Consider the following 18,766-nt stretch of genomic DNA (forward strand, 5'->3'; position numbering starts at 1 on the left):
AAATGTATTCCTACTCTCAAAATCATACACTTTGCCAAATATAATGACATGAGGCAAGCCACCCTGATCACGTTATTCTCTAGAAATTACAATATCAGCTGCATCACTCCTTGTGACAGATTTTCATTGATATTTTCAAATACTGCACAGACTTGCCAGCAAGAGATCTGGAAAGAAAAAGAAAAGGAGCTTGCATTTCTATAGAACCTTTCATGACCTCAAGACATCCCAACTGTCTTTATAACACAATACATCATTTCAATGGTCTCCACAATTGAAATGCTGGAAAACAGAGAAACCAAAATGTACACAGCCAGGTTCCACAAATGGCAATATGACCAGATAACATGGTTATCCTGGTGAGAGTAAGAACTGCAGATGCTGGAGTCAGAGGTCCCAACTGAAAACGTCAACTTTCCTGCTCCTCTGATGTTGCCTGGCCTGCTATGTTCCTCCAGCTCCACACTGTTATTTATGCTTAGTTTGGTTTTGTTCACTGAGGGATAAATACTGGCCCCAGGCTACCAAGGAAAACATGAATTGTATTGAACTGGTTATACCTTGCTGTTCTAATTCAACATACTTTGTCACAGATGTTCAAGTTGGAATGTTCCCCCCCCCACCCCGATGTGATGTGCACAATGGTGAGAAAGATGGGAAAGTACAGAGAAAAAAAAAGTCAGAATTCAATATTTGAGAAAATTTTTCCCAATTTTCCACTTGAGCTTAAAATGCCAACTGCAAAATCTCACGCTGAGTGGTGATTACCATATTTATACGAATCTACAACTCATTAAAAAGTTCTATCTTGCCTTATTGATACATTATTTTCAGTTCACCTCTCCTTCCCCAAGAAACTAAATTCTTGAAATGCAAGTCACAGCAGGCATCTAGAAATACAGCTCATCAAATAATTGCCCAGCCTGCATCCAACTGCTTCTTCACAACAATGTCCCTGCATGCCTTTATTGGTCAGTGCATTGAGAGTAGGGGTTGGGAGATCACAGTTCACCTGCCGAAGGAGAAACGGTCAAAAAGCGGTTCAAATAAACCTTTTGGACTGTAACCTTACTTCTGACCTAGTATTTTTGTGTTATCTAAATTTAATGAAATTAAGTATGTGGATTCCATTTACTTGAAGATTTCTGGTGATTTTATTTCCAGCTGAACTAATATATACCATACACAGTAACTACCAGACACAGCCGCTGCCTCAAGTGCTACATTGCATACAGCATGTGGCTGAGCGATAACATCAAGGTACCTAGCTCAGTTGCATGTTGAACACTCAAATGGATATTATCCTAAACGTAAAAACAATCTTAGCTTCTAATGCCCTATTACTTTTAAATTCTCTGGACAAATCAAAAGAATTTCTGCAACACATTCCTTACAGTAAAGGAAAAATTTTTTCAGACTGGTGTAAAGATGGATAAAAATATCGCTTTCAGCCAAAGCAGCTGCCTAAGGTAATGGTTGCAGATTTAAAAACAACTTTACTGCAGTGCAATCTGAGTTGTAAATACAATGTCACCTGATTGCAGAAATGCAGAAGAATTCCAAATAAACCAGCCCAAGATTATTCATGGTAATTTGGCCAGGGACAGTATTGATTAGACAGATTGGTTTTTCAATCAGAACCAGTTACCGTATGTTCAGTAGGGTAACAACACATCCTTTGACTATATCCTGGGTGCATGACGATAGCCTTGTACATGCATCAGACAATAAAAACATCTGGCCTGCAAACAGGAAGCATTCACTCCTCTTTCTCTCTCCCTTCTGTGTGGAGAAATTAAAGACCACCACTGGTAGCTAGTTACTCTCCTTCAACTTCCGAGTTGCTTTCTCTGCAAATCCCTTGTTGAAATGAAAGGAGGAAAACTCAGCTTCAGAGATACTGAAAGAGCATATCCTCAATAGCATGTGAAAGGCCAAGAATCAAAGAACAAAACAGCACAGGAACAGGTCCTTCAGTCTTCAAAGCCTACACTGACACATTTTGCCCTTCCACACTAAAACAGTCTTCACCTACAGCATCCACATCCCTCTATTTCCTTCCTATTCATGTAGGGGTATATTTGTGTATTCCAAATGTCACGTCACCCACAAAGAACCAGAAGGAATCGAATCATGCCAGAAGAAAACAACACCCTGACACCCATGATACAGACTGGTGCTAGAAACGTGCTTTGACTTCATTTTCATTCCCCATTATAACATTTGAATCTCATCTTGTCTGTTTGTGCGTACATGAGGGCTTGAAGAAAGGGACAGAGTTCAAGTTATAGATTAGCAATTCAACTTGTCTTTTTTTTTGCCACTGCTTAAAACAGTTGATTTCAATAAATTTTTTTGTTAAAAAGAGAAAAACTGGTTTGCATATACTTTTAACCTGAATTAGACAGTTAAATAGAATTTAGCAATTTTATGGTTTAATCTGATTTTCCCATTTGAGACAACTCTGGGATCGATAGGACTTGATTTCCAGTGGACTACTCCAGGAAGTTGTGACATTGCATACTGGGCTCGTGCATGAAGAACAGCAGTCAGAGACAGCAAAAGAATCAAGAAGTTCACTATCTCACCCTTAATTCAGTAATGCCGTATGGAAAGGCTTGAGACCAGATTAGCTTCTGATTTTCTTATAGGTCAAGTGAAACATTAAGTTAAACCAATGGAGTCAAAAAATATATATATATATTAAAATTTATGATTCGTTTTAAAACAGTCGAACTCCAAATGAAAAAGGTATACCTTCTTTCACAGCAGTTGTGCACTATCCACTCTCAAGTTTTGAGCTTTTCTCACCTCAAAGTTCTACACCTCCAGCATGGTAAGTGTTTGACTTCCTTAGAATTCCACCGGAAGCCAAGCATAACAATTCAAGCGATGCTAAATATACTTGGTTACATTCACAATGCAAATGGTTATAATAGGAGGTCATTTAGTCAGTTTTGTCCATGCTAGCTCTTTTCAAGAGCGATTTAGCTAGTCTCAGTCCTTATCCTTACCCGATACCACTGCAGTTCTTTTCTTCAAATGCTTATCCAATTCATTTTTAAAAGTCGTAACAGCAGCTGCCTCCCCCTCACATTCAGACACAAATTCAGATTCTAACCACTCACTATGAAAAATTTCTTTCATAGTAGCCTTTGGTTATTTTGCCGATGATAATTGTCCTTAGATTCTCAATCCTGATGACAAAGGGAACAGTTTCTATCCACTGCGTCCAACACAAATTTGAACACCTTTATCAAATCTCTTTCCAACCTTCTTTAATCAGAGACAGAACGCCACAGTTTCTCCAGTCCATCTATGTAATTCAGTTAATCCTGCATCCCAGGAACCATTCTTAATAATCTTTCTGCACCATCTCTACATCCTGCCTAAATTACTGCACCCAGATCTGGACACAAAACTCTAGTTGAGCATGATACGTATTTTATGAACCTCATCGTAGCTTCCTTGTTGAACTCTGTGCTTTCATTTATAAAGCCCAGATCAAATATGCATTTTTAACCACTTATTTTTGGTTATATTTGGCAAGTTTGGTCAGTGCATTCCGTACAGGAATTGGGAGGTCATGTTGCAGCTGTACATGACACTGGTTAGGCCACTTTTGGAATACTGCATGCAATTCTGGTCTCCCTGCTTCAGGAAGGACATTGTGAAACTTGAAAGGGTTCAGAAAAGATTTATAAAAGAACATTGCCAGGGTTGGAGGGTTTGAGCTATAGGGAGAGGACCTATAGATTCACGCTATTTTCACTGGAGCAGAGGCTGCAGTTTTATAAACCATACAGAAGTTTATAAGGTCATGAGGGACATGGATAGGGTGAATAGTCAAGGTTTCTTCTCAGGGGTGGGGGAGTCCAAAACTAGGTGGCATAGATTTTCGGTGGGAGGAGAAAGATTTAAAAGGAACCTAAGGGGCGGCTTTTTCACAGAGAGGGCAGTGTGTATATGGAATGAACAGCCAGATGAAATGTTGGAAGCTGTTACAATTACAACATTTAAAAGGCATTTTAATAGGTATATGAATACAAAAGGTTGAGAGGGATATGGGCCAAATGGGACTAGATAAGTTTAGGATGTCTGGTGGGCATGGACGATTTGGACTGAAGGGACTGTTTCTGTGCTATACAACAACACAACCTGCCCTGCTGTTTTCACCTGTGCAAACTCCAAGCTCTCTGCATTCTTTCACATTCCTTCATCCCTAACTGCAGAATTGCAGTTAATGTTACTGGCGCGTAATACAGATACCAAGGTTGATGCTGAGGACAGAAGTTTAAATCCCACCACAGCCACCAATGCCAGTTAAAATAAATTAATTAATAAACATAAAATTTTAAAAGTTACTTTTTGTAAAAGAGACCATGAAGCTAAATCCATTTAATTCATAAGTAGGTTATCTTCAATACTTTGTTTAACTCAACATTGTCAATATACCTCCGATTTCAACTTAATTTAAAAATTTTTCTCCTCGAAGGGTGGACTTCTGCACTTATTCACATGCTTCATGCAGGTCAGGTGAGAAGTAACACTTCAGCCAGAACAGGGATTAAACCCTCTGTCTTTGACATTTATCTAATCTATGCTCTTAGCCAGATAACTGCTCAACTAAAAATTAATCTTTCATGTTACTACTTGATTTAATTTTAACTTCATCCTCTGATTAAGGATTGTTTAAATTATACAAATATATTGCATAATTTAAGTTTCTTTTTCAATTGGCTTTTGCTACTTACAGTGCTTCTTCAAAGGGTGCTCAATAAATGTATGCTGAATTCAGATTTATTTTAGCTACACAATCAAATAGGTTAATGCTGTGCAAGTGGAGTAAAGCAATGGCATCTTCAAACATGTGCTAAAAGCAATATCTTGAAAAAATATATAATCACTGGTGATGTGATTGGCCCAGCATCACTGTGTCAAGAGAAGCAGTGGAAGAACAAAATACATAAATAATGCAGACATAATAAATCTGTGTGTGACTTTACATAATTTTTCCATTTGGACATTGAGTTGTTATTTAATAATTAAATTAAAATGGATACCATTCAAAGTGAAAAAAATCCACAAACATGAAAAGACATCCTATACACACAGCTGATATCATTAAGGCCTGTTCAGAAATTCACCCTTTTAGTGTTTGTACTTAACTAAAAAAACAAGATGTAGTGTTGTACCAGCTGTTTAGAATGAGAAGGAACTTATTCTTTAAAACCAATAAACAGCACTTACATGTAATGGCTCACTTGAAAATTGTTCTGCAGTCTTGTCACGAAGCCAAATTTAATATTGTAGGGTACAGAATATTTCACATGTCACCTACAGGAGAATCTTCAACCAAGTGCAGACAGGTATCAAAAAGTCACTTCAAGGAATCTGCAATTTCAGGCATGGCTACTTCTTTTTATTCATTCATGGGAGACTGGCCTTGCTGTCAATCCCAACATATTTCACATGAAGGTGATGGTAAGCCACCTTCTTAAACCACTACAGTATATATAGTGAAGACACACTTATAGTGGCAGTAGGTAGGAAGCTACAAGATTTTAACATTGTGATGATGAAGAAATAACAAAATATTTCCAAGCCAGGATGGTATTTTCCAAGTTTCTCGAAGTAACTCAAGTGTTCTAACATGCGCACTGCCTTGCTCTTCTAGGTGATAAAGATCTCAGGTTCAGGAGGTAATATCAAACATGCCAAAATGAGTTGCTGCAGCATACCGTGTTTATGATAAATTTGTGTTTAAGGTCATACATTTGGAGCCAATCAAATGAGCTGCTTAGCCCTCAGAGTAACATTAATCTCCAGGAAAATGCTGGAATCTATCAAGTTTTAACAATAGATTTAGAAAATAATAGTATTACCAGACAATATCAAAGTAGTTTAATGTGAAGAAAGTTAAATATGACAATTTTTTAGCCATTTTTGAGCATGTAACTAGCAAGGGAGGTAAAGGGAAATCGTAGATTTAATTTACTTAGATTTCCAAAAGCCATTTGGTATGTATATGAATTTGTAAAATAACAAGAACTTGGATTTGGGGTTATGGGCAAGAACCAGATTGTGAAGACACTGCCACCTCCAGCAAGACGCCACCAACAGACACATATTCCTCTCCTCTCCCTTGTCTAACTTCTGCAGGGACCGCTCCATCCGGCTCACTCTGGTCCACACTTCCTTCATCCCAAAAACTCCCAACAGCCCTACGGGACCTTCCCTTGTAACCAGTGAAGGTGCAACACCTGCTCATTTTCCTCCTCCCTCCCCATTATCCAAGAGCCCAAACATACTTTCCAGGTGAAACAACACTTCACCTGCACTTCCCAGAATCTAGTCTACAGCATTCGCTGCTCAAAATGTGGTCTCCTCTACATTGGGAAAACGAAGCGTAGACTTGGCAACCGCTTCGCAGAACATCTACGTCCTGCTCGCAAAAAGACCCTGAACTGCCCGTTGCCTGCCACTTTAATGCAACACCCAGCTCCCTGGCTAACATCTGTCTCTGGCTTGCTGCAGTGTTCCAACAAATCCTAATGCAAGATGGGAACAACACCTCATTTTCCACTTGGGGACCCTGCAGCCCTGAGGACTCAATACGGAGTTCAATAATTTTAGGGCCTAAACTCTCCCATGTCCCAGCCCGCTGCCCCACACACCAGGCCTTGTTACAACATAGCCTGCTATTACACACCCTCTGTAGTTAGTCACTAACAGTTCCCATTAACAACTATTCATCCTCCTAGCCTGATCGTTAGCAACTCCTGCGTCTGTTCAACTCTCTCTCTCTCTCTCTCTTTAGGCTCTCTCCTATCGTTTACTCTGTACCCCATCCACATCCCTATTTTCTGCATATAAACTGATGTTTTCCCAGCCACTATCCGTTCTGAGGAAGGGTCACCAGACCTGAAATGTTAACCCTGTTTTTTTCATTGCAGATGCTGCCAGACCTGCTGAGCTTCTCCAGCAAATTTGTTTTTGTTACTGAAGACACATGTTTTCAAGTGGGCAGGCTGTAACTCAAATTGCTGCAAGGATCAATATTTGGGCCTCAGTTACTTACAATTTATATTAAAGACTTAAACAAGAGGCTGCAAGTAACACATCAACATTTGCTGACAATACAAAAATAGATGCGAATATGTGCAGTGAGAAGCACAGTTTGCAAAAAAAACAGATATTGACAAAATAAATGAGCAACAAAGTGGCAGATGGAGTGTAATATGGGAAAGAGCATGGTTACTCACTTTGATAATAACAATAGAAAAGCAGAATATCTTTAAAAGGTGTAAAATTTCTAATTATTCCATTTTCAGAGAGTCACAGAACATGCTTGTACAACTTACACAAAGTTAATGTGCTGGTACAGCAAGTAATTAGAAAGGCAAATTGATTGTTAGTCTTTGTTGCAAAGATATTGAGAGTGGGGGAGGAAAAAACACGCAACACTGCTGTACAGGGCTTTGGTTTATTAAATGCAGATCAGAAAAGAAACTTTTAAGGTATTATATCCTTTAAGCAGAAGTGGTACAGCAAGCGTGTATCAACTTGATTCCTGGGGAAGGAAACTCAGTAAATTGTGTCTAGTGATGATTTCACTGAAGAATGCAATACTCTGAATTAGCTTGAAGAGGTTGATACCACTGCCGGGAAATCTAGAAGAGTCTCAGGACAAAAAGGTCAATCATTTATGCTTCAGATGAGCAAGGATTTCTTGTTTTGAGAGGCTTGCTAATCTTGGGAAATCTCAGCTCGAGAGACTTGTGGTCAAGAGGCACAGGAAGCAGGCTGGAAAAGCACACCAAGTCAGGCTGCCTCCGAAGGGCAGGTAAATCAACTTTTCAGCCTGACGAAGGATTTCAGCCTGAAGAGCCTGGAGGAGGGTTTCAGCCCAAATGGGTGACTTACCTGCTCCTCGGATATTGTCTGACTGGCTGTGCTTTTCCGACCTCACATCTGTAGACTCTGGCTTCCAGCAACTGCAGTCCTTATTGGCTCCAAAATGTCAGAAACAGGGTGGGAAGTGGAGATCAAACAGGATATCAACCATGTTTACATTGAATGATGGAAAGGAGCTGTATTATTTTTCCTGTTCTCTTTTATTTTAAAATTACCTCAGCCACTTATGTTGGATGCAGGTAATGTTTTTAGTCCTGTTAGTTAGCTTGTGCGAAGGCAATATAACACAAAACAAATAGATTAATTTCAAATAAACCTAGTATCTCGATAGGGTATGATCAAAGAAAGAACTGACCTAGTCTTTGACAAACACGTGGATTCTCATTCAGGAATTCAAGGAATCTTTAACATTGGTGATTTGACATTTTCTTTTTGAACATTGTTGGTTTATTCTTTATTTTGTTTCAAAATATTGTTGATTGGTTTTGGTTTTGAATATGGTGGATTATTTTAGATGCTGTAGTGGAATTTGTCACATCAGGTGAAAGCATAAGCAAAGTTTTCACAGCAGGTCACTGGATGGAGATTGGCCTGAATCCCTCTTCTCCACCCCCCCCCCGCCCCCGCCCCCCCCCCCCCGCCCCGCCCCCCCCCCCCGCGCCCGCCCCCCCCGCCCCCGCCCCCCCGCGCCCCCGCCCCCGCCCCCCCCCGCCCCCCCGCCCCCGCCCCCGCCCCCCCCCCGCCCCCCCGCGCCCCCCCCCCGCCCCCGCGCCCGCCCCCCCGCCCCCGCCCCCGCCCCCCCCCCCCCGCGCCCCCCCCCCGCCCCCGCCCCCCCCCCCTCAGTGAAACAGAAGATCTTAATAAAAATATTTATTTTTTACATTTATTGTTATAGAGCCTCAATCAAGCAAGAAAAAAAGCTTCAAGGTTGTGCTAACTATTTGTAATAATGTTGAAATAACACAGCATAGCAGAGGTATACACTCTACTGCATATCCACTTCACACACATACATAGATCAGCTTAAGAACGTAAGCACAATTGCAATTCATTTTCTGCCTCAACAGTAATTCCCACACTGCACCCTATGTCTCTTGGCCACAGGCTTCTGAAGTGGAGATTTGAAGATTCGAAGTCTTTTGAATGAAGAACATTTTGCTCACATCAAACTTAAATGATTGACAAAGAAATCATTATCCCGTTCCAGATTTACTAGTCAACAGCAACAATCTCTGCATTTACTTCGAGTCACTTCAGAACCTTGCATATTTCAATAAAGTCAGTTCTGAACACAATTTACTCAGCCTGTCACCCCAGGAACCAAGCTGTGCGTCATCACTATTATCACCACCATCACAAAAGGTGTAATTCCTTAAATATGGAAACCAAATTGCTTTTTTAAAAAAAAACATTACATTCAATAAGTCACATGGGATACTCAAAGTTCTGTACAATACTACTAAGATTTTCTTACTTTGGTTTCAAGAACTGACCGTGCAGAGTTTAGTCCTGGATGGTATTGAGTTCCTGGAGTGTTGTTACAGCCACATCCAACAAGACATGCAGACAGTATTGCAGCACACTCCTAACTTCTAACTAAGACACTCAAAAAGCTTTGGGCAGTCACAAATGAATCATGTATCTAGAATATCCAATCTATGACATGCTGTAGTGCCTACAGTATGTATACAGCTTGTCGAGTTGGGTTTCTTGGCAATAATAACACGACCCCTCCCCACAACCAGAATATTGATAGTGGGGGATGGCATTACCATTAACTATCAAAGTGAGATGGTTGGACTCTCTCTTATAGGATTTGGACATTGGCTTGGTCTTGTGTACTGCATTTATTACTTTCCATTTATCACCTCAAACCCAAATTTTGTTCCAGTGTTGCTGCATACTGGAACAGACTGCTTCAATGTCGGAGGAGTTGTGAACGTAATTTTGTACAGTGAAATTCCCACTTACAGGAAGAAATGTAGTAACAGAAGTTGGCCAATCAGCCCCTCAAGCCTGTTCCACTATTCAATGAGATCATGGCTGATCTGTGGGCTAATTCCATATACCTGCATTTAGCAGAATATTCGCTAATAGCCTTGCTTAACAATAATTTATTAATCTCATATTTTTAAAAAACTTCTGTATTCATGACGGCTGGGCAGAGGAACTCATGCAGAGATGTCTTAGAGCTAAGATGATTGGCATCCATTAGCGACTGACATCTGCCCCTTAGCTACAGACCTAGAAAACAGGTGCAGTAGTAGGCCATTCAGTTCTTCAAGCATGCACTACCATTCAATATAATCATAGCTGATCACAGAAACCTAGAACATAGGAGCAGGAGGAGCCATTTGACCCTTCGAGCCTGCTCCGCCATTCATCACAACCATGGTTGACCAACTCAATAGCCAAATCTTGCTTTCTCCATATAACTTTTGATCCAATTCTCCCCAAGTGCTATATTTAGTCTTTTCTTGAATACATTCAAAGTTTTGGCATCAAGTACTTCCTACGGTAATGAATTCTAGAGGCTCACTACTCTTGGGAGAAGAAATGTCTCCTCGTTTCCATTCTAAATGGCCTACCTCAAATTCTCAGACTGTGACTCCTGGTTCTGGACACACCCACCATCAGGAACATCCTCCCTGCATCTACCCTGTCTAGTTCTGAACTCCAGTGAAAATAATCCTAACCTAGTCACTGTCTCCTCATACGTCAGACCCGCCATTCCCGGAATCAGCCTGGTAAACCTTTACTGCACTCCCGAGAGCAACTGCATCCTTCCTCTGAAAAGGAGACTAAAAACTGCACACAATATTCTAGGTGTGGCCTCACCAAGGCCCTGTATAACTGCAACAACACATCCCTGCTCCTGTACTCGAAATCTCTCACAATGAAGGCCAACATACTATTTGCCTTCATTAAAAAAAAACAAAAGAACTGCGGATGCTGTAAATCAGCAAACAAAACAAAAATTGCCGGAAAAGCTCAGCAGGTCTGGCAGGATCTGTGAAGGGAAAAACAGAGTTAACGTTTTGGGTCCAGTGACTCTTCTTCAGAACTCATTTGCCTTCTTTACCACCTGCTGCACGTGCATGCTTGCCTTCAGCGACTGGTGCACAAGGACACCCACGTCCGGTGCACTCTCCGCCCTCCCAATTTACAGTCATTCAGGTAGCAATCTACCTTCTTGTTTTTGCGTCCACGTGAATAACTTCACATTCATGCAAATTATACTGCATCTGCCATTGATTTGCCCACCCAACCTGTCCAGATCATACTGAAGGATCCCTTCATCTTTGTGATAGTTCACCCCCCCAACCCAACTTGGAGATGTTACATTTTGTTCTCTCATCCAAATCATTAATAAATATTGTGCATAGCTGCGGTGCCAGCACCGGTCTCTGTGACACCCCACTAGTTACTGCCCGCCAATTTGAAAATAACCCATTAATTCTTACTCTTTGTTTCCTCTCTGCCAACCAGCTTTCTATCCAGCTCAATACATTTCCCCCACTCCCATGCACTTTAATCTTGCATAATAATCTCTTATGTAGGACTTTTGACAAATGCTTTCTCAAAGTCCAAATATACCACATCGACTGGCTCCCCCTTGTCAACTCTACTAGTTACATCTTCATAGAATTCCAACAGATTTGTCAAGCATGATTTTCCCTTCATAAATCCACGCTGGCTCTGTCTGATCCTGACAGTGCTTTCTGAATGCTCTGCTACAAAGTCCCTGATAATGGATTTGAGAATTTTTCCCCGACCAATCTTAGGCTCACAGGTCTATATTTCCATGTTTTCTCTCCCTCCCTTTTTGAATATTGGAGTGACATTAGCCACCTTCCAATCTGCAGGGGCTATTCCAGAATCTATAGAATCCTAGAAGATGACCACCAATGCATTCATTATTTCCAGAGCCACTTCCTTAACTACTCTGGGATGTTGATTATCAGGCCCTGGGGATTTATCCACCTTCAATCACATCAATTTTCCCAGCACTATTTCTCTACCAGTACTGATCACCCTCAATTCTTTCCCCTCACTAAATCTTGCCTTCTCTAACATATCTGCTATCTGATTTGTTTCCCTTTTGTGAAGGCAGAGTCTAAGTATGTACTCATTTGCTCAGCGATTTCTTTGACCCTGATTATACATCTCCCCCGTTTCTGTATGTAGAGGACCTACATTTGTCTTCACCAATCTCTTTCTCTTCACATACCTAGAGAAACTCTAAGTGTCAGTCTTTATGTTTCTTGCAAGCTGAAATTTGTACTGTATTTTCCTATTCTTAATCAATCCCTTGGTCCTTCTTTGCTGATTCTAAACTGCTCCCAATCTTCAGGCTTATTCCTTTTCTTGGCCAATCTGTATGCTTCCTCCTTGGGTTGGATACTATTTCTAATTTCTTTTGTAAGCCCTGGATTGGCCCTCTTATCAATTTCACTTTTGTGACAGACAGGAATAAACAGTTGTTGCAGTTCCCTCATGCATTCCTCGAATGTTTGCCATTTCCTATCCACTGTCATCCCTTTAAATAAATCTCCCCAATCTATCAAAGCTAACTCACGCCTCAAATCTTCATATTTCCTTTATGAAGATTCAGCATCCTAGTCTCTGAATCACCCTCCATCTTGATAAAAAATTCTATCATGTTATGGTCGCTCATCCCCCAAGGAGTCTCGCACAACTGGACTGGCAATGATTCTCTTCTCATTGCACAGTACCCCGTCTAATATCTTTGCTAGGAATGAGTAGAATCAGTGAAGATCCATACACCCCTAGTCCCCCACATGCCTCAACCTATCAATTCCAGTTCACTTCAATTTTACAGGAGTTCCTTAATGCCACACTTAGTAAAATGATGCTTCAATGTCAAAGATGTTCACTCTTGTTCAGCCCCTGAATTCATCTATTTTGCCTATGTTTCAAACAAGACTGCAATGAGGCTCACAGGAAAGGAATCCTGGCAGAACACAAAGCATTGGTGATCAGGTTAATTGCTGAGAAAATGCCACTTGGTAGTACTGTTGATGATAATTCGCACACCTTGTTGATAAAAAAAAGTAGACTGATGAGACGGTAATTGGATTTGATTTGCTTTTTGTGCAGAGAGATACTTCATTTAGTTGCTTCTTTTTTGAATAGATGAGTGCTGTTGTGGAAACAGCTTACGTGGAGGAACTCCTGCAAAGATGTCTAAGAGCTAGTTCTAGCATATAATGAGCACAACCCTTAAGTACTGCATCTGTATCTGTATTTTGTCTGGGGCACAGCCTTTGAGGTATTCAGTGCACTCAGCTATTCCTTGGTATCTTGTGGAGTGAACCAAATTGGCCTTCTGCTTTGGTGCAGACCTCAAGAGGAAGCTTAGGTATAGCATTCAGTTGGCCCTTCTAGCTGAAGATCACTGCACGTGCTTTAGGCTTTTGTGCTGATCTGCTGGGTGTACCACTCTTAATGACTTATGAGGAATACCCACACTCAACATGAATCTCACATGATATAGAATCACGGAGTTAAACACAAACAAATAACAAAACCCAACAGATAAAGTATTGCCCCACTAGTCTACTGTCGGCCATCTGCCATCTCACAGAACGTATAATTGATGGTGTTATCAAGTGGCACTTACTCAGCAATACCCTGCTTCCCAGTGTGCAGTTTGAGTTCAAGAATATTTCACTCCAGAGCTCATTACAGACTTGGTCAAAACATGGACAAAGGGACTGAGTTCCAGAGCTAGAGTGAGTGATTTTCCCCAAAGCAGCATTAGGTGTGACAGAAGCCTTTGAAAATTAAAGTCAATGGGAATAAGGTTGGAGTTATACCTGGCACAAGAAAAGACAGTTGGAATTGTTGGAGGATGATCATCTCAATTCAAAGTCATTTGTGCAGGTGTTCCTTAGAGCAGGGTATTATGTCCAACTTTCAACTGCTTAATCAACGACCTTCACTCCATCATGAGATCAGTAGTAGGGATGTTCAGTGATGATTGCAGAGTATACAATTCAGGCTGCAAGTCCTCAAATATTAAAGAAGTCTAAATGACCATATGCAGCAAGACCTGGGCTGATAGATATCAAGTAAGATTTGGGTCACATGAGTGCCAGGCAATGACCACCTCCTACAAGAGAAGATCTAACTACCTGCCCTTTACATTCTACAGTCCTGGTTGTTTGCAGAGTTAAAATAATTGCATTGCACTGACATTTCACCATAATCCATCAATTATCTCCCTCACAACTATGTACAGTATCCATTTCCCTTTAAAAATGTTTCTGTGGAATCTGATTCCATTTTTGCCAATCATCCTATCTCCATTTTCCTGCTTTATTATTTTAGCTTTGTATTCTCTAGTTGCCTGCATCACTTACAAAGTGTTTTTAGCTTTCAAGGCAAAATAAGAGTCCCTAAGACCATAAGACCATAAGACGTGGGTGTGGAAGTAAGGCCATTCGGCCCATCAAGTCCACTCCGAGTCAAACTGTAGATGTGCCTCTTTCTACAATATCGTGTTTATTTAAATTTAGAAAGTACACCCATACTGTGTTTCTCCAAAAACTTGATTTTTACACTTGTGACTGGAGTAGAATTCTTATCATAATAAATGCTACTAAGGAAAAGCAACATTCACTTTTCACCTAAGAAATTTTTGCCCTTTGACGGTAAGTTAATAATAGATAAGCAAAAAAATGTCGAGCTGTACTGCAAACTGGAAAAGTTATGTAATAACGAGCAAACCAATGTACATTTCACAAACACATAATACAAAATGAATCAATGGACAAAACAGTGAACTTTAAATCAACATTAAAACCAGTGTCCTTCCCCACCACTAACCCCAATCCTGATTTCCAAAACAGTACCACAGTATTCGAGTATTAGCCATCCTCGTACTTCTTAGCTAAACATCTCGCTATTTATTTTCAGCTATCTTGTATCCATCATTCCACAGGCAAATGTACTTTTTAGGGTTATTACCTTCTTCACTGTTTACTACAACTCTACGTTGTGTGTCATCTGGAAATTTTAAAAGTGTGGCTTATACCATGCCCTGCTTTTGCTGCTTCCCCACCCCACCCCCACCAAACATAAAACGTTCAACAGGAGATTTGATAGGCTCGTAAAAGTCACAAAGAGTTTAATTAGATTGGAAACAATTTCTCTTTATTTATTGTCTTCAGGGCCAATAATCAGACGGCAAAGATTTAACAAAGTGTGGAGCTGGATGAACTCAGTAGGCCAAGCAGCATCTTAGGAGCACAAAATTGGATGTTTTCGGCCTAGACCCTTCATCAGAAAAGGGGAATGGGGAGAGGATTCTGAAATAAATAGGGAGATAGGGGGAGGCGGACCAAAGATGGATAGAGGAGAAGATAGGTGGGGAGGTAGGGAAGGATAGGTCAGTCCGGGGAGGACGGACAGATCAAGGGGGTGGGATGAGGTTAATAGGTCGGAAATGGAGGTGCAGCTTGAGGTGGGAGGAGGGGATAGGTGAGAAAAAGAACAAGTTAGGGAGGCGGAGATGAGTTAGGCTGGTTTTGGGATGCAGGGGTGGGAGGGATTTTGAAGCTGGTGAAATCCACATTGATACAATTGGGCTGCAGGGTTCCCAAGAGGAATATGAGTTGCAGTTCCTACAACCTACGCATGGCAACATTATGGCACTGCAGGAGGCCCAGGATGGGCATGTCGTCTAAGAAATGGGAGGGGGAGTTAAAATGGTTCGCGACTGGGAGGTGCAGTTGTTTATTGCGAACCGAGTGTAGGTGTTCAGCAAAGCAGTCCCCAAGCGTCCGCTTGGTTTCCCCAATGTAAAGGAAGCTATAATGGGTACAGCGGATGCAGTATACCAGATTGGCAGATGTGCAGGTGAACATCTGCTTGATGTGGAAAGTCTTCTTGGGGCCTGGGATGGGGGTGAAGGAGGTGGTGTGCGGGCAAGTGTAGCACTTCCAGTGGTTGCAGGGGAAAGCGCCAGGTGTGGTGGGGTTGGAGGGGAGTGTGGAGTGGTCAAGGGTGTCGCGGACAGAGCGGTCTCTCCGGAAGGCAGACAAGGGTGGGGATGGAAAAATGTCTTTACTGGTGGGGTCGGATTGTAGATGGCGGAAGTGTCGGAGGATGGTGCGTTGTATCTGGAGGTTGGTGGGGTGGCCTATCGGCAAAGATTTAAGCTGATTAGCAAAAGAACCAGAGGCAACTTGCAAAAATATTTTTATGCAACATATGATTAGTTTTAGAATGCATCACCTGATAATGTAAAGGAAACTGGATAAATTCTTACAGGAGCCAGAATGAGAAAAGAGCAGGCAAGTGGGAGTAACTGGAATGTTCTTCCAAAAGAGTCAGAACAAATTTAATGGGCCAAAATAACCTTTTCTGAGCTATACTGTTCAACAATTCTATAAAGACTGACCTAACAAATCTTACTCAATTTTCTTTGTTCAATTTTTTCCTTTGCTGAAGACAGTGATTCATACTGAACCTCCACAGTTCTCACAGCCCTCCTGTGCTTTATGTAAGGCATACATGTAATGTGCAACAGCAGGTAATTTGACATCAGAGGAAGGGAGTGGCATCATGGCCATTTCTAATCACGTTCTCACCTACAATCCATGAATGTACACTTCCCAGCAGGATTCAGGAATACTAAGCAGGCGAGAGATGTCAAGTTGTCACAATCTGTGGACAGCCAAGGTCAGCAGCATGTTTGCGCTACTCAAAGCACAGGATGGGGAGACTGTTCTAATTTTTATTCTGCATTAATCCTCTTCCAACCCAATTCCTTAAAATTAAATAACGCTCCTACAACCCACACTTGCAGCATTATAATTAATCAGAAATGATACCTCATTCCAGCTTTGTCAAATTGCTTCATTTTCCCTTCCTCATCACAAATCAGCTTGTCAAATGTACCAGCATTATATTTTACAATTACTTCTCCAAACCCTCAATGATTAAGTATTGTGGCAGAGGCCACCCTTACAGATCAACGTATGACATCCTTTGTAGAGACAGCATACTTTTCCTTTGTTCTTTCCTTGATATTCTGCGTATTCAATTTTTGTATACATGACAAACAAGTGTCAGTAACTCAATTGGCTGGACAACAGTTTATGATGCCAACAGTGTAAATTCAATTTCCACACCAGCCGAGGTGACCATGAAGGACTTTCCTTTTCAATCTTTCCTCTTGCCTAAGTGTGGGACTCAAAATGTCAATGTTTAATTTCCATAATATTGTCCCACATCTCCCAAGTCCAACCTACAAAAATCTTGATTAACTTTGAAGAGCTTCTCACACACCCATTCTCAAATGCTTCTGCTGTCTTTCAATTCCATTAAGTTTCAATTTCAAAATTGTGTTCACCTTCAAATCCTTCCATTCCACTAATCTTCTCCATGCACAGTCCCCATGTTCATATTCTGCATCTCCAATTCTAGTCCACTCTAAGGTTATCTCCCATACTGTCCATTCGATTTTCATAGCTCTACCTGTGAAGTGTCTATCTGGAAGGTGTTGTATAACTCTACATTATTTAAATAAAATATATTTATATTTTAAAATAGCTTTAAGTTGGTCCCGATTTCTGATGAAGCAATTGCTCAGCCTTCTGGTGTTCAGAACTCTCCATTTGACTTTATCCTACCCAGTGCCACTTTATCAACCTAGCCTTCATCCTTTTTCCTCTGAAAACATTCAAGCTTCTTCTCTGTAGCTACACCTAAATGCAAACTATATTCAAAGTTAGCTCCCATTATTAAAAAGTGAGAAAATCTCTCAAAGTATTTCCATGTTCAATTGTAAAACTAGAATTATGTGCACTGACCTTTATTACACAATTTGAAAGAAAAGCATATTTAACCCTGCAATTCTCCATACAACCTCAGAGTACAATTTATTGGAGCAATGGCTTTAGCAACTAAGAATGAGAGTTCCGACAATAGTTACTCTGCAAAACAAAATAACTGGAATAAAATAAAACCCGCTAAATTATAAGATACTGACAAACCTTGCGAGGTACCATCGCAAGAGAGTCTAGCCGACAAATGTAATGACAATCTCACAAATGGAAAGAGAATCAAGTAAAAATCCAGGAGGAGGGTGTTTTACTTGAGATTTCCGATCAACGATGTCTTTTCGTATGTTTTAAAATAATACTAGCTAGGTAAAATGTGATTGTTGAAGGCATCTGATCATTTCACCCTTAAATATCCCAGGGGGTTTCCATGGAAACCAGAATGTGAGGGTGGGAAGGAAAAGGTACCAAGTGACTGATGCTGCAGTAAAAAAAATCGTCAGGGCAAGAACAGAGACACCTTGGAAACCCACTCAGCTGCGACATTAAAAAGCTTTCGTGTAAACAAAATAGTCTTTAGACTTTCATTAATAAAGACAAAAGAGGGAGACATAGATAGTACGTACCTCAGACGTCACGCTCCGAACTAACCCCACACCTCAGGCACTGCGCCGCTCAACCGAACCTGCTGACAACTTACCCCGCCCACAGGCTGATTGAGAGCAGGATCAACCATACACACGTTGTGGTCCACGGACAGGCGCCAATCGCAAAGAGGCCTGGGCCAAACTTTGATCAAGTTTGGTTTGCACCCCGCCTACGCCGTGGTGAGTTCTGGGAATTGTAGTTTTCCCGCGGCGATAATTTGACGGACTGTCTTCATGCTTCCTCTATTTTTTTTTGCCTTAGCCGGGATGCGGCCCCAAACTCAGCTCTGAGCCGGCGAGTGAGAATTTTTCACGGGGCTGCGCGGGTCATGGATGCCGGCCACGCCTTTAAACGGGACTACAGCTTCCAGCATGCCGGGACGTGGCGTT

The 18,766-nt window shown here is 41.2% G+C and overlaps 1 protein-coding gene across 3 annotated transcripts in view; it reads right to left on the reverse strand.

Moving 5' to 3' along the window:
* LOC125458608 (transmembrane gamma-carboxyglutamic acid protein 3) overlaps positions 1-18,432 on the reverse strand; it is a 63,713-nt gene extending 45,281 nt beyond the window's left edge. For all 3 annotated transcript variants that reach the window (XM_048544019.2, XM_048544018.2, XM_048544017.2), the window contains exon 1: positions 18,356-18,432. The gene's annotated coding sequence lies outside the window, so the exon portion shown is untranslated. The remainder of the gene's footprint in view (positions 1-18,355) is intronic.
* Positions 18,433-18,766: the final 334 nt, after the last annotated feature.

This window comes from Stegostoma tigrinum, chromosome 15, assembly GCF_030684315.1.
Source record: "Stegostoma tigrinum isolate sSteTig4 chromosome 15, sSteTig4.hap1, whole genome shotgun sequence".
In the NCBI taxonomy this organism is placed as follows: domain Eukaryota; kingdom Metazoa; phylum Chordata; class Chondrichthyes; order Orectolobiformes; family Stegostomatidae; genus Stegostoma; species Stegostoma tigrinum.